Source organism: Glandiceps talaboti, chromosome 19, assembly GCF_964340395.1.
Source record: "Glandiceps talaboti chromosome 19, keGlaTala1.1, whole genome shotgun sequence".
Lineage (NCBI taxonomy): Eukaryota > Metazoa > Hemichordata > Enteropneusta > Spengelidae > Glandiceps > Glandiceps talaboti.
The window spans coordinates 20,100,564-20,117,226 of NC_135567.1; the positions used below are offsets into that span (position 1 = coordinate 20,100,564).

The window sequence follows — 16,663 nt, forward strand, 5'->3', positions numbered from 1 at the left end:
ATATATATATATATATATATATATAATATATTATATATATATATTTACACTGAGGTTCATGATATTATTGTGTATGTATATATATATATAATAAATATACAGGTATATATACACATATGTACATCGTGTGTGTGTGTGTGTGTGTGTAAATATATGTATGTATGTATGTATGTATGTATGTAAGTATGTATGTATGTATGTATGTATGTAAGTATGTATGTATGTATGTACGCTAACATATTTTTTATTAGTATATTGAGCTGTATTGAATTTGTTGTGATGGAACTGTTTATTTAAAAAACCCAAATATTTTCATGTTAATTGTTATTTTACGTAGTCCAGACGATTTCTTATTGTTTTGATATTTCTTTATATATCATAAATAAGACACAGTTCGGAATAACAAGACTGTCTCTGGGTTGTTTACTTTTACAAGTGTTCGTGAAATGTGATATTCTCGTCTTGATCTCTCTCGGAGTTTAATGTCCCTGAGTAAGGCCACTCTTGTTGGTTTGTTTTCAACGAATCTATTTTTAAGAATTTGATGCATAATATTTCGAAAGAAGAAGATAACAAGAAAGTTGTCACTTGGCGAGTGATGACAAACTCAGAATTGCGTCAAACACTTCAGCGGTTCGTAGGAAATTGTGTCACACACACACACACACACACACACAAGCAACGCTTCAAAACGTATACGCATGCGCGAACATGTATTCTCAGTTCGATTTTCGCGCAAAAATTCAACATGTTCTCTAATTTCCAGGGTAAATTCTCTCATATCTCCTTGCATTAAAATTACGGGGATTTTTTATCTGAAAGTTTCGCCGTAAATAATGCATATACCGAAGACTTTCCGAGTCAGAAAAGTTTGACCTCCTGAGGAGAATTCATTGACCTTACGTATAAATAAATATGACCCCAAAAGACTCACTAATTTGAATATGAATACCAAAATTGTATCAAATTTTTAACCCCTACCACAATTTTGAACGGCTGTGCGTTAGATCGCGAAAAACCTCCGTTACATCGGATTCCAACTCTAATTTAACATACTTTTTGTGACAAAATATCCGTCCATGTGACAACACTGAACTTCTCTTTCGAAAGATGGCTTGACATGGGGTTTCAATACGTAGAACACCTGTAAAGTTAACTGTGCACTGGGGTAACTTGTAAGCTGTATCCGGATAGCTATAGCCGGCCCTAGTGTAGTGTTGTACTACCATAGATACAATGTATGCTTTTTATCTTGGTCTAATATATTAGTATGGGAGACTTGTCTCAATCTGCATAACAATAAAGGTATTCCCCGTCAACGTCATTTCACTTCGGCCTAGATTTCTGACCGGAGGTATTGATAATGTCAACAAATAAAAAAAATAAAAGTTACACGAGTATCATTTACGAATGTCATTCTTTTTGACGTCAGTTTATTTTATTTGGCCCCTCCCACCTGTCAAACACAGACGACGACAAATCACCCGCCAAACTTCAAATTGTAAGTATCGTCTGCCAGGTGCCATTCTGTACTGTCAACAGGTGGTTGTCACTGTTAGCATAAAAATGACGTTTGTTTGCGCCCATGCCCCCCGAACCAGAACTTCTGATGGTAGATTATGTGGTGGAAGTTTGCTGGAAGTGTCAAGCGGGATTATCGCTCGAAATGCAAACGTCACTTGTGGAGAATATCTCTGCAAAAACCATTACATGGCAGCAGTCCGTCTGAGATTTTGTTCAAGCCCCAAAACACTAGGATTCCATTCACGTAGTTATGTACAACTACCATTGAAGTATCACTCAGTTTTTGATGAACTTGGTCATAACAACCATAGCTATCGACGTGGTTCATACATTTGTACCAATTGTTACAAAAAAATTGAAGAAATAATTGGACCAAAAACTTCTCAGAAGAAAAAGTCAGATTCAAAGGTAAGTTGAAGTAAACTTCAATGTGAATTTGATACAGTTGGTCTCTGACGACATTTTCCCAAAATTGACTGAATGAACAATTAGACATATAATTATGATCTTTATTGATGCAATCATGAAATGAAATAATACAATGTGGTAAATCTATTTTATAACTCATTGTGTAAAAGTTGTTATACTTTACTTTGTTCAATTTGTTGGTATATATGTACTGGTAAAAAGGGTTTGACCTGCAAGTGCAGTTGTTGTTGCATGTCCCTTTATATCTGAAGAATATATTTACTAGAGTAATGAACAACAGCACTAATGAAATGACCTGTGGTTATATTAGTCATATTATTCAAAAACTGAATCTCGCTTCCATCTCACCAAACTAGACATATTTCTGCCAACCTTGTCATTTTCTCATTATTTACATTTTTTTTATATGTTGGTTGTAAATCAGTGCTCTCACCATTTCATTTGCCACAAAGCATATCAAACTACAGTCAACTGAAACATGTTGCCCATTTTTTTTTCAATATGTATTCTTACAACAAAGAGGTTATGTATGTTGCAAAACAATCCTAGAATATGCATTACTGGTTGCAGTATGTCATTGCAGATGACTGGTTGATTTGTTGCAAATCCAGACTGTTATTGAAATGATTATTCAAGACTTTTTCCTATACATTTGCATACTGAACTCCTGAGTTTTTAACAATGTATGTATGTATCAATATATACATGTTGGTCAACATTGTTTGCTAGCATATTGGTTTTGGCAGTATATCAAACTGTTTTAAAATACTTAAGTAATATAATGTTTGAGATTGTGGCACTGAAGTTTCTCAATGGACGAGTACAGTGTACTTTTAATAAAAGTTTGTGTTTGCTAGCATAATAAAATTAAGTTAAGAAAAACAACACAACATAAACATGTAACTGACTAGATTGTCCTCAATGTTTATTAAAACACACAGAGTACTTCTCTTGATTTAACAGCATTGATATGCATGGTCATTTAACTATGTACATAGATCAGTAATTTAATGGTGTAGAAAAACACAAATCAGTGAACAGATCTGTATATCTGCATATTCTTGTTATTGTACGAAATACATATTTCTGGTAGTTTCTGTGATTGACCACATTTAATTTATGTCCAAAGTCAATATTATGAATGCAAGGAATAAATCTCTTCACATGTTAGTTGTTCCTGACTTCTATGTAGAATTACATGTAGGAGTTCCAGACATTTTTCAGCTGATGATTGAATATGGCTGTGCCACTAGTATTGTAATATCACTGAACATCCAGCAATTACCTGTAAATATAAATGCAGATATATATCCATGTAAGTTTTTGGAAATATCTTTTTTAGGAACACAAGCATATGGACAAGTCAGCACAAGGGGGTGTTGAAATAACATTAGACTACTGGAACAAAATACAGAGAATGATGTCTCAATGTCCTGATATTGGTAAGCTATTTTTTTACCTCTTAGGCTAACTACATGTATCTATTATGGGATATGTGGAATAATATCAATGTTCAAGCTGGTGAGAGAGAGTTTCTCTTGGAATAAAAAAATACAAGTAAAACTTCTTCATAATCTACCTCTGCTCTGACAGTCTTTTTTCTTTTCAGAACCACCTACATGTTTTCCACAACTGCTGGCAACTTTTCAGAAAGAATTATTCCGACACCAAAAAAACAAACCCGAGGAGAAACTTTACAGTCCAAACCAGATGAAACAATTCTGTGATGAAAAGTGTCCTGGCTTGTTTGATCTTATGGTATCTGCACTTTCCAGAGATGATCCAAGATTATCTTATGATAGGTCAGATGTCATAGAACAAAAAGCAACAGCGGCACTCCACATTCTAGCATATATGAGGTAAATTACGTGCTACAATTACGTCTTCTCTTGGATGTTCTTAAGTCTGAACTGTATGTGGTACATGTATATCTCTTTGGTGTTAGATAACTTATTCATACTGTCATCTTCCATTGTTGAAGTTGATAGAAAATTAAGCATTATGTAACTGTTAATATCTCTCCAGCTACTATTTTCCAGTAATTCACAGGCTGAGTTTATACAGTATTTACTTTTAGTAATGCATAATAATTTACATAAAACCATGGCAAAACTAATCAAGTATAGTGTTTACAACGATTCATGTAGCCATGATATGTGTCACTTTTCAACAACCATCCAACTTATGTGTTGTGCATGTAATGACAGGGATTTCCTCAGATTTTGTTGATATGTACCAACAATTATGTCATCAAATCTTTCAAATATTATATCTAAATACCAGGATTGAGTAATGAACGAGTGTGTTTCACTTTGTAGGCAATAATCATCATATGTGACACATTTCACTACAACTACAAGACCGGTCTATATATAAAGTAACTGAATAATTGTCCTCCTTCATGCAGATCACAGAAAACAAATCAACTACAGAAGGACTGTGGCCTGAATCTTATGCAACATGGTGTATCTTATGATAGTCTAATGGCTGGTCCAATACTAGGATTCAGTGCTGCACCAAACACTATAACGCTACATAGATCTAAAACAGCCAGAGATAATACTCCACTTGTTTCTTCTCTACTATTAAGAGCAAGAAAGGTAAAGTTCAGTGTATATTTCATTCATTTGTAGACAGAAAGAAATAATACAAATATACTTTCATATTGTTATCATTTTAACAGAATGATTTTAGCAGAACTTTAGCAATTCATGTGCAGTTACATTATTCTTCATCACATACTACACAATAACTTATGTTCAGCCTCACATTTCTCATGGGTGGTGCAAATAAATGTGATCTCTAAATCAACAGACAAACCAATTACAAAAATAAAATAATTGTTACTATAGCCATGACTCCTTGTGAGTTTCGCTAATTCTCCTGAAAGGGATAAAGTTATTCTAGACCATGACAGAATCCATGACGCGAGTACCAGTGTGAAAGACTATTGTCAAAGTTGCACTTTTCACTGGACTTATTTATAGTTGTGATAAACTCTGTTTTGATGTCAAAATTATTATCTTTCTTTACAGGAAAGACATCTAGTGATTCATCTACTTGATGATTTCACAAACATTCAACCAATAAGACAGGCAACAAATTTAACCACATTCAAGGTATCCAAAATGGCTTCCTCACTAGTAGACGTTCATACACAAATCCTTGCAATAAAAAAAAGACAGACTCCACACAGAACAGTACCTGTTGAAACAGCAGAAGGCACACAAGACTGTGTTGGTGGTATTGGTATTGAAAACATACTTGAAATCATGACCATGGGAATGACGGAATATTCTACTGTCTGCATCAACACATTGCCACAGTACATGAAACACCTTGATCCAGCAACCATTGAGCAATCACTCAAACAGTTCAGGTAAATGCCCCTCTTTTACTACATAAAGTTCAGGTATTAAAGGGGAATGCCACTCCAGGAAATAGAGCCATTTTCATAAAGTGTTGGTTTTGATTCTGGAGAGTCATTACATGATTTTACTTCACCTACAATTACTTGCAATTTCAGAGAACAGCAAGTTGATCTTGTGCCTTTATATAGGGTAGTACTGTATCTTTACTATGGGATATTGCATCATGGAAGTCTTCACAAATTGAGTATTCATAAGCTTGGAGTGTCTATACCCTTGAGTGTACAGAATCTCATTGCGCAACTTGAATATATTATTTCTACTAACTCCCATGATGCAATGTTCTACAGCAAAGATACCCAAAAGGGCACAAGATCAACTTGATGTTCTTTTGAAATTCCAACTAATTGTAAATGATGTTAAATCATGTAATGCCTCTCAAGAATTAGAACCAACACTTAATGAAAATGCCTCTATATAGTCCTGGAGTGGCATTCTCCTTAAATGTGGAATAATATATCAGGTAACTATTGTTTTACAGCAAAGTAACAACGACATAGGTACACGTACCCTTATTAAGACATAGCTTTTTATATGTGTTACTGATCCGAACTAGGTTTTCTTGTGAGTAATCTGTAAATATCACTACCCTGTTTGTTTACTCCAGCCTAATGTACACAATACGCGCATTCGAACAGCCCTGACTTTTGGCTTGTATTTGTAAGTGCTATGACAAGATTACTGTCATTATGTGTTGGATACTACAATATGTGTCAGCTGGAATTTAAACCTTGAACACTCACAGCCTAGTATACTTACTTTCACAATGTACTTTTATGTTGGACTCAATGACAATGCGTGCAAAACTAACAATTAAATCCACTTCTATATCTATTAACCTCAGACTTTATCTTTATAAGCGTGCTTAATATCTGTCCTCGTCTTTCAGGGTCTACCAACAAGAGGACCACTCAGAAAGAAGCACACTTCAAACAACATACCTCATCGACGAATTTCAACAAGACTTGCATTCCATGGAAGACTATCAGAAAGCATATGATCACATCTTTAATACATCGCAAGACTTCTTTTCATATGCTGAACAGTTTGTAATTCCTGCTCCTGGTGATTGGCCGACATTTTATTTTGTAAAGAAACTTATTGCCCAAGACAAACTTAGTGATAGCATTTTACCAATACAGGGACCTTTCCATGTTTCCCTTAATCTTCATGACGACCATGTTAAACTTTATCATTTTTTTTACAGTGACTTGTATTCCTTTGTTTTTGGGGGAAAGCTCTCATGTAACCCCAAACCATTTCGAACATCTCTTGTTATCATGGCTGCTTTTACAGGTTGGCAGATTGTACGTGATTCCATCCTTCAACATTTTCTCAATTCCAAAGACCCAGAATACCTTTGCCTTAAACACATCTTTGACGAACAGTTACCTCTTCTGACCTTTCAATACACCTCTATTTTTCGTTCAGGAAATCACAACTTATACCTTCAAATCATGCGCAGAATTTCCATTTTATTCATCATCTGGAGAAGACATCATTATGACAAATCCACTCTTTCTATGCTTTCAGACACTGACTTTTACATGACCACATTTCCTGATCTTTCTGAACTCTTTCAAACTTATTTTCCAGTCCTCACTGAGAAAAAGGTAGAAGTATGGCACTCCATTCTGCGTAGTCAAATCAAACCACACACATCACCACACACAATAACAAAAACAGCACACAGCATTGCATCAACACGACTAAACAACACATTTCACCAAAACTTCTTACATGGCTATGGCAGAGGCAATTGGCATCATGACTACACTCTCATTGCAGGTAAGACAGCCGAGTATATTGTACAACTCTTTGGGAAGGTTGCACAGAACACTGGAAAATCTTCACTACTGGAATCAAAAACAAACATACTAAAATACCAACTACCAACATTCAAAACAGACATAACTAGTAAATGCTTACCCCTTGCTTTCAGTTTTGGAATCAACAATATACCAGCCATAGATAAAGTATGTGATTTCAAACCATGTAATAATCAGGGAGATACAATCAAAGTGCTTCCCTGTGGTCATAGTTGTCATGTGAATTGTTTACAATCATCAGAAGGCAAGTGTACTGTATGTCTTCCATTACTACTTGCCAAAGTAACAGAGCTTAGTAAAAGCTTTAATGAAGCCATTCTCACTCCAACACAACACAGGATAAGAAACCAATCCAAACAAAATGACAAAGATGTGGACACCGATGACACCACTGACATAAACACCACAAAAGACAGTGAACACTACACATCACAAGCATTTCAAGACAACATGACTCACTACATACAACAATATCCACCAATACAACAGCCTACAAAAGACCACCAACATCAAAATACCCATCAACCACAGCAGAACAACAGACGATGCGCTCACTGTAGACAATATGGTCACACAAAAAAGAAACGAGGTGTCATCACATGTCCTCAATTACTACAACAAACAAGACAGAAATCTTACATTCCACAACACCATGCACTCATTAACATACATCCCATTTCCATCATGTATACTGAAGGAGAGATAAAACTTTGGGCATTGCCAAAACACATATCTCAATCTACAATTGATGGCCGTGATGGAAGCAATGCCTGTTCACTTATTACAATAATATTTGGCAACACGTATTGGAATAATTTAATCAATCATGTGTCTCTCCCACAACAGGTATTACCACCACAGTGGTTTGAGGCGACACTCACAACATTGAGAGAAGGCAACAGAGTTTATGAGTTGTATGTAAGTCAAGTTGGCAGAAATTTGTCAGTACATGAAGCAGTCAACATGTTGCCGTATATAAATGTATGTAACATAGGACCAGAAACACCTATTGATATCATTGATACAGATAATGATTCACAGACACTTACACTAACTAATCTCATATCCCAACTCACCCCAAAATCAGCAGGCATTTTCATTTTTCCAGGGAAATCCATCATATTCCTTTGTAACCTTGATTGTAGCCATATAATTATGTTTGACAGTCATATTCATGGAGATGTTGGTGCCCTTTTTCTTTCCTGCCCTAGGAGGGAAGAAATAATAGCCAGAATGTTACAATATTTTAATTCTATTGCAAATAGCACACAGTTTACACTTGGTTCTTTCACAGTATTGAGATATGCCTAGATACATACATAGTTGTGTATACTGTCATCTGCGTAAACAGAAAATAATACAAATAGGTAATACAATTGTAAGTATTTTACTGTAAAATTAAATACAATGTAGATTTGGGTCAAGATACTTTTTTAATTTTACACACTCTCACAAAACAAAAGTCTTAAAAAAGAAAATGGAATACAATTATCTAGACTTTGTAGTATTTTAAAGACACACTTGTACAATAAATGTACATGTATGTGTTGTAACCTCCAGTAGCTCCATGTAGCAGGTGAAAATTCACTGGATACTTTTTAGGCTCTTTATGTGAGCCTTGTAGGTTGTATTTTCATTCTTTTTTTATTAATTGTACCATGCATACCACACTCTCTGCTAGTGTGTGTTGAGTATAATAAAGATTGATTGATTAATTATAGGAACCAAGAATGATGGATGTAGATTCTCATTTACTTCCACGAGAACAAGAAGTTTACTACTCTTTACTTTTGAATGTAATGTAACTAATCCTTAGAAACTATTTTGTTAGCTAAATGTGTAATGTAAACAAATCTATACTAATACTCAGTGTAGTTTATCTTAGGAAATATATTTTATGATAAGAAGGTAAAGTTATCTGACTATCAAAGGACTTTTAACTCTTTCAATTATAATCAAAAGCTATAATGTAGCTTCAGTAAACACATTTTTGAAATTCACCTTTTGCTACTGATGTTACTAAATATTAAGAGAAAAAAAATATTGACAGTATAGTATTGTCCTTGCATTTATATTAGAGTATAGATTTTCAAATACAATGGCATTCACATTTTGTATATCACACACTGTACTTCTCATGAGTAATTTATTCAAACATATTGTAACTTCCAGTGGAATTACTAAAGGTTACAAAGTAAGGACAAAAATCAAATTATTTAAAACTAAATGAGTACATTTATGGAATTAAAGTATTGTATAATTGAGTATGTATAGTAGTACTAAAAGAACATTTGTAAATAAACTGACTATGTAGATTAATTATTATATTGTATGATCATGTTTGTGTTTGTTCATAATTGTTTCCCAACTTGTGATTTTTTTGTAAACAATACCGTCCTGGTAGAAAGAGGATTAAAACATGGTATCAAATGTTATAAATATATTCCTTTAATGATTAATTCATATTGGTATTTTTGTGATAATAACAATCCCTGAATGGAACTGTTTACCCTTGAACATTAGGGAAGTATCATCCAGTTATTCAACATACTCATCACTAATATTAGTAATATGGTTGCTAGCAGGTTCATTATTTACATATACGTGTGGTGGAGGAACGTACAGTGACAATGTGATAAACAAGTATGTAAGTCGTAACACTCATTACTATACGATGAGTGTCATTTACTTACCTGGTTAGGTGACGGTTATTCCCATTGCAAACACTCCGATGAATCGCATGGAAATGAGTCAATTTCTACGTACAAGTTACCTACGATATATCAATAATAACGCCATCGTGTTACAAATTCCATACTTGTCATGAGTACAACCATGATCCATTACGCGGTGAAGTTATACACGCTCTTCGATCATGTTTTCTCAAACTGGAACAGCAAAGGAAGTGTCCTGTTATATGTATGAAATCATTGTCCATAGGTCTACCTAAAACGTGTTTTAAATAAAGTGCGTATCTCCAGAGGAAGGCAGGGAGAACGTGAGCTCATGGCGTACATGTGCACCGACCATGCACGTCCATTTATTTTCATTTCCGCATATCCTGACGCATGCGCATTGCGTTTTGAAGCGTTGCTACACACACACACACACACACTACGCATGCGTACACTCGGTAAACGATCACATCGCGTCATGAAAAGGTCCAGTTACGTCCTCAGAACAAAAGAATCGAATACTTCGCGGGAAGGCGTGCCAGTTCGTTTCCAGGACAAACCGGACAAGTTGGCCAGCCGTGACTATTACAAAAAGTCCACATGATCACACCATGGCTTGACTAACATGCCAAAAACCTCAGCCCACAGAACGTAACAAACCATATACATACTTTATGACTAAAACATTTTATATGTTTTCATAATTAAGTACATTATGACTAACTATCTAAATCTTTAGTACTTTGCAGAAGATTTCAAAATACCGCATTTTGCGCGCTCGCCTTTGTTGAATTTTAACGATCGGTTCCAATTTAGCCCAAGTGCCTTTTGTTCAACGGGATTAATACGGTGCTTAAAATAGTATTAGTATACCGTTTTAAAATAGACCAACGCTATGTCTTTTTTAAACACAGATAGATACACCAACACATTTTTTATCTTTAAAACTTATCTCTACATCATTACATGAGTATTTTTAGAAGTTTGAAGTTCATGACCGTCCATGCATGGTCAAACATTTTGAATTGGAGGCCGTCCATCGCCAGTGCTGCTCAGCTCAATCCGGTTAGAGCTGGTTTCGAAGCCAATGACAATACACAGACTCACAGTGATGATTCAACTCGTCATCAAATCTGACCTAACCGGGACTATATCACCTCGTGCCTTGGGGTAGGGAAACACTGCAAGGCAACGTTTCCGTAATTTTCAACTCATTATCCACTCAATAAATGCAAAGTATTGTCTTTTCACATTCGATGTTTCTCTTTCTTAAATTCCGAGATATGTTTTCGTACCTCGTGTACACGTGTACTACCATTAGTCGGATCTGTTACTCACGGCATAATGCGTTAATTTGGGCAAATAGTGAGTTTGTTCTAGCAAGCTACTAATTAATGCAAAGCTGATAAACTCAGATAAGAGACATTGATATCAGGTAGGAAATAGAGAAAAAAACAGTGAGAGGAAACATTATTTAAAACTTTATTTGAAATATACAGAAAATAATATTAGAAATCCGGAAAATCACATATATCTTTATCTTAATCTTAAATATTAAATATTAAATATATCAATCATTTTTTTATAAGTATCATGACAAATATGGCCAACGTAAATCGGATTAACTTTAATTTAGTGGAGATTTTTTTTATTTTGTTGCTTTGTTGCATTCCGAATCCAATTACATAAAACATATGCTACACGTATTTCTCACACACATCTATCAAACAAACAAACAATATTTTTTGCTGCATCAGCTGGAATAACAAATCTAGCAAAAATTTGCATGGGGGGGGGGATGTGCTACGTCATAGTTGCCGTAAACCCAGTGACAATCTACAGAATCAGTGCCGTAAAGCGATAGAGCTGCAGTTTTACGACGATGCTGAATCCGATATTCTATACGCACATCGCATCGTCTGCTGCCGAATAACGTTACAATAGACAGAGTAAGGGCCTTCAAGATGTACGTAATCTTTGCTTACTGAAATGCCGACAAACATATATACGACGCCATGGACACGTTAGGAATTGTAATGAAATGCCGAGGCTACATATCTTGGAGTCTCTACAAAGTTCACCTCATCCTTGGGACCTCACCGTCATTAAGTTTGTTTTCATTTCCTCATATTTTCAGTACATTTTTTAATCAATCTTTTCCGCTTAGGTCTAAAAAATCATCTTGTGTGTTTCCGGTTACCGACCCCACTAGTTTTCACTGCCGACCCTGAACTTTTTTATGTATTTGAGAGAAAAAATATCAAATTGTGAAAATTGTGAAGTCTCACGAGAAATAGTGGATGATTGCGGAAACTGACCAAAACTTAAAAAGACAATATAAAACTGTTCTTTCAATCTGTAATGGCTGTACATCTGATGAGAAGAAACCAATAACACAGAGACCATATGGAAAACAACGGAAAACACAACTACCTGAACTAGACACTCACATAAATAAAATATAAAATAAAATAAAAACTCTACCTACCCAACCGGTCCTATTCTAAAATTGAGCTTAGTCGGAACCACACAAGGCCTTAAAAATTGCCTGTTTTAGAACTTACTAGGAGCGAAAGAGATCACGTTGACAATCAAGGTTTGTCATGTTGAGTACAGAGTCAGGTTAGGTCAAATTGATGTTCAAGGTTGTCTGTCTGTCTGTCTTTCTGTCTGTCTGTCTGTCTGTCTGTCTGTCTGTCTGTCTGTCTGTCTGTCTGTCTGTCTGTTAATTTTGCAAAGCTGTGATTTGAAATAGACGATCGACCCCGAGTGAAAGTACAGCCACTCTACTATGAGATCGAACGTTCACACGCACTGACTACGTGTTCATGGTCCTGTTCGCCTCCAAGTCTCAAATTCTAACAAATTAATAAAACATTCCGATTGGATCGTTAAGAATTATACTTATTACGTTTTGATGCATATGGTGACGTTACGACCACATCAAATATCACTTCGACTACTGTTACATTATGTACACTCGTACTCAATATCCTTGTGTCTGGCTATTTCGCTTGAGTTCATTTTCCCGCCAAAACAATCTTATAAATGTGTTTCTTTTTTTTACAATTTCACTTATTCACTTATTTTAAGATAATTTTGGACCAAAATCATAAAAATTATCCTTGTTTATGGAGATGTGTTAAAATTGTCGAGAATTCTTGGGTCTAAAACGAAATATTATTCAAATATTATTCAAAGTTTACTAACTCAATGGTTTGCTTTGGAATTTTAACTTTACACCGCCACTCTCTAGCTCCGATTTCATCGGGGAATTCATCGGGCACACACGAATGATTTTTGAATCAGTGCCAATTTCTTGTTCCTCCGTACATAATTTTTCAAATTATTTGTTTTTTGCGAAAATTAAGAGAAAACAAAAAGTTTATTCGTACAAAATTTAGAACCGAACCTACTCATTTCCATCAGCCTAAAAACGTCAAATTTCATCAACTCCAACTGAAAGTACAATTTTCGTATAATCTCTCGAAACATGAAAAATGAACTAATATCACCGTGAAATGTATGATTACGTGTACAATGTATTTTGTATGTGTTATATTGAATAGCGGTAGAGAGAGAGAGAGAGAGAGAGAGAGAGAGAGAGAGAGAGAGAGAGAGAGAGAGAGAGAGAGAGAGAGAGAGAGAGAGAGAGAGAGAGAGAGAGAGAGAGAGAGAGTGAGAGTGTGTGTGTGTACTGTTTTTTTATTAGTTACTTTGGGCGGTCTGGGCCTCGCTGTCCCCAGTCTGGAGTTATCGTCCAGACAGGCTGAAGGCCAGTCTAATTATGTAACGATCCTATTGGAATGCTTGTATGTCTAGTCATCGTCGCAAACAAACCACGGCCTGTTTTACGGCAACGCTCTTAACGAGCCTCCCATCGTCGCAAACCACACAGCCTGTTTTACGGCAACGTTCTTAACAAGCCTCCCATTTCGAAATGTACATGGTAGTAGAAATAATAACTCTGGTTTGCGAGAATGATGTCTAGTATAGATTTTAGTTGTCTATTGGGGTCTTAAACATCTTAAACGAGGTCGATAATGTATAGATATAAATTTGTTTATAGACTTTATTGATTGTCAGCAAAATGCCAGGAGCAGAGTAACGAGACGAGACAGAATGCAAATTAATTTTATGACGTCACTGTTTTATTAAACCGTCTTTGTTTGTCACCCGAATCTCTCTGCCCATGTCTGTCTGTCTGTCTGTCTGTCTGTCTGTCTGTCTGTCTGTCTGTCTGTCTATCTGTCTGTCTCCTCTCCTCTGTCTGTCTGTCTGTCTGCCTGCCTGTCTGTCTGTCTGTCTGTCTGTCTGTCTGTCTGTCTGTCTATCTGTCTGTCTCCTCTCCTCTGTCTGTCTGTCTGTCTGTCTGTCTGCCTGCCTGTCTGTCTGTCTGTCTGTCTGTCTGTCTGTCTCCCTGCATGTGTCTGTCTGGCTGGCTGTCTGTCTGTCTGTCTGTCTATATGTCTGTCTGTCTGTCTGTCTGTCTGTCTGTCTGTCTGTCTGTCTGCCTTCCTGTCTGTCTTTGTCTGTCTGTCTGTTTGTTTGTCTGTCTGTCTGTCTGTCTGTCTGTCTGTCTGTCTGTCTGTCTGTCTGCCTGTCTCTCTGTCTGTCTGTCTGTCTGTCTGTCTGTCTGTCTGCCTGCCTGCCTGCATGCCTGTCTCTCTTTGTGTTACTTCAACATCGTATACTGAAAAGGTCTGGGAGACACAAGTGTATTTAGAAATAATTTAAATATATTCGTTTTTTTAATCTTTCAACAGACTGAGTATTTTATTTCACCAAAAAGGAAGGGTAGACATACAAAAGAAATAAAAAGACAAAACGTTCGTCTTGTCATCACCTCATTGACAACGCGCATCACATCCGGATTTGTGAAATATTTGAACACTTGAAATCTTCAGTAGTCGTCAACAAAGCCATATGATACCGCTAAATAAAAAGAATAGTGTGTTTCCAATAACCTGATCGATCCTATATAGTTTAAACCGCCGACCCTCGTGACATTTTCAGGCTGTGCGTTGCCATTCTCACAAACCAGAGTTATTATTTCTACCACTACACTTCGAAATAACGCGTTAAGAACGTGGCCGTAAAACAGGCTGTGGTTTTGCGACGATAGTTTTTACACGCAAAAAGATAAAATTATGACAATTTACTTCTATTTCCCTGTAGATTTTCTTGTCATAGTATCTTAGGTTACTTTTTTTAAATCCCAGAATCGATTTCATTTCACTCTATATCAGCACAATCTACATATTGTGTTTGTCTACTTCTGAATCACATAGAATTGTCTTTATTTACTTCTTTCACACCTCATCAACTGTTATGGAAGTATTATTGTGATCGATAAGTATCTTGTCTTTGGATCGAAGTAATTAAAAATATCAAAAGTTAATGTCAAACAAAATAAAATCCCGACATACCTACCCTATTTTTTGAAGTCATGTTATCAGAAACAAACATTTGTTTTTTATTTTTGCCTGAAACTCCTAATATGATACATTGATAATGTATATAAAGACCGTGACGTGCACATTTGATTAAGAATTCTTGAAAATTGTCATGGCATTTTTTTTCGCCAAAATATTGACACATATCACGGACTCAGATTATTTCTACGATTCAAACGTAAGGTAAGCTTAATGGAAGTTGAGTAAAAGAATGAAGAGCTTATATGGATGGGTTTGAAATTTTGAAATATAATTTTTCTCGACGTTTCTTTTCCAGAATTACAAGAATTAATTATATTTTGATATATTTTTATCGATTTCTGTGATATAAACTGTAAGTTGCCGACTTCCTTTGTGTTTCTCGTGGGTGACATCAGTCCAGAAAATTCAGTTAAAACGCATCTTTCACATTTGACGACAACTGTCGCATGTCGTCTGACAAAGAGGTTCCCGCCTTTCCACGTGATGTATCATGGATACTCGTTAAGTAGTCTATCCTCACATGCCCTCATCACATGATCAACGACTGATTCTGAGATGAACATACGTGTATGTATTTTGGTATTTTTATGTGCTTTTGGGTTTTTTTGTGATCAAATTAACCAATTTCTTTTTTCTTCAACATGAACACTGAAAATACAAGAAGTCTTTTGTACCAAAATTCTTATGAAAACTCAAACAAGCTCTCTTGATGACGTACGATATCATGATCATAGGAACAAAAAAAACGTTTTGGTAGACAACTTAAAACAGGTCTCACTCCGCCTAACTAACCGAAATACAAGTGACTTTGACGATACACATCATTTGAAGAAAAAAGCCGCCAATTTCTGTCATTAGGTACAGAGATGCACATCTCTTTCCTGTGACACTCCAAATTTGACGTTTCTTTTCTCTCAATTATGCACAAGAAAACGAACAAGTTTCATGATAGCCGCATATATACAAAATTATTTTGTCTTTTGGTTTACAAGGCATACTGGAAAGTATATACGTTGTTACATTGCATTCTCGCAAACCGGAGTTATTATTTCAACCACTACATTTCGAAATGGGAGGCTCGTTAAGAACGTTGCCGTAAAACAGGCCATGGTTTGCGACGATGTGGTTTGCGACGTTGTTACATTGTATTCTCGCAAACCAGAGTTATCAAACTATTTCCAGTAATTTGAATAAAACACCTCCAAAACCGATTAACGAGTTATAACATGGTAGTTTTCCCGCGTTATTTTCGATCTCTCTCAATCTAGTAGGAATATAATATACCTCGATTGCTCTACTAGTTTTTCTCTATTTCATTGGTATATTGTCGTTTGTTTTTC

The 16,663-nt window shown here is 35.7% G+C and overlaps 1 long non-coding RNA gene across 1 annotated transcript; it reads right to left on the reverse strand.

Annotated features, from left to right (window-relative positions):
• Positions 1 to 2,044: 2,044 nt before the first annotated feature.
• Positions 2,045 to 10,253, reverse strand: LOC144449924 (uncharacterized). Its single transcript, XR_013482194.1, has 3 exons — positions 9,904 to 10,253; positions 8,287 to 8,417; positions 2,045 to 3,238 (listed from the first exon to the last, which is right to left on the reverse strand). It is a non-coding gene; the product is annotated as an uncharacterized LOC144449924 (long non-coding RNA).
• Positions 10,254 to 16,663: the final 6,410 nt, after the last annotated feature.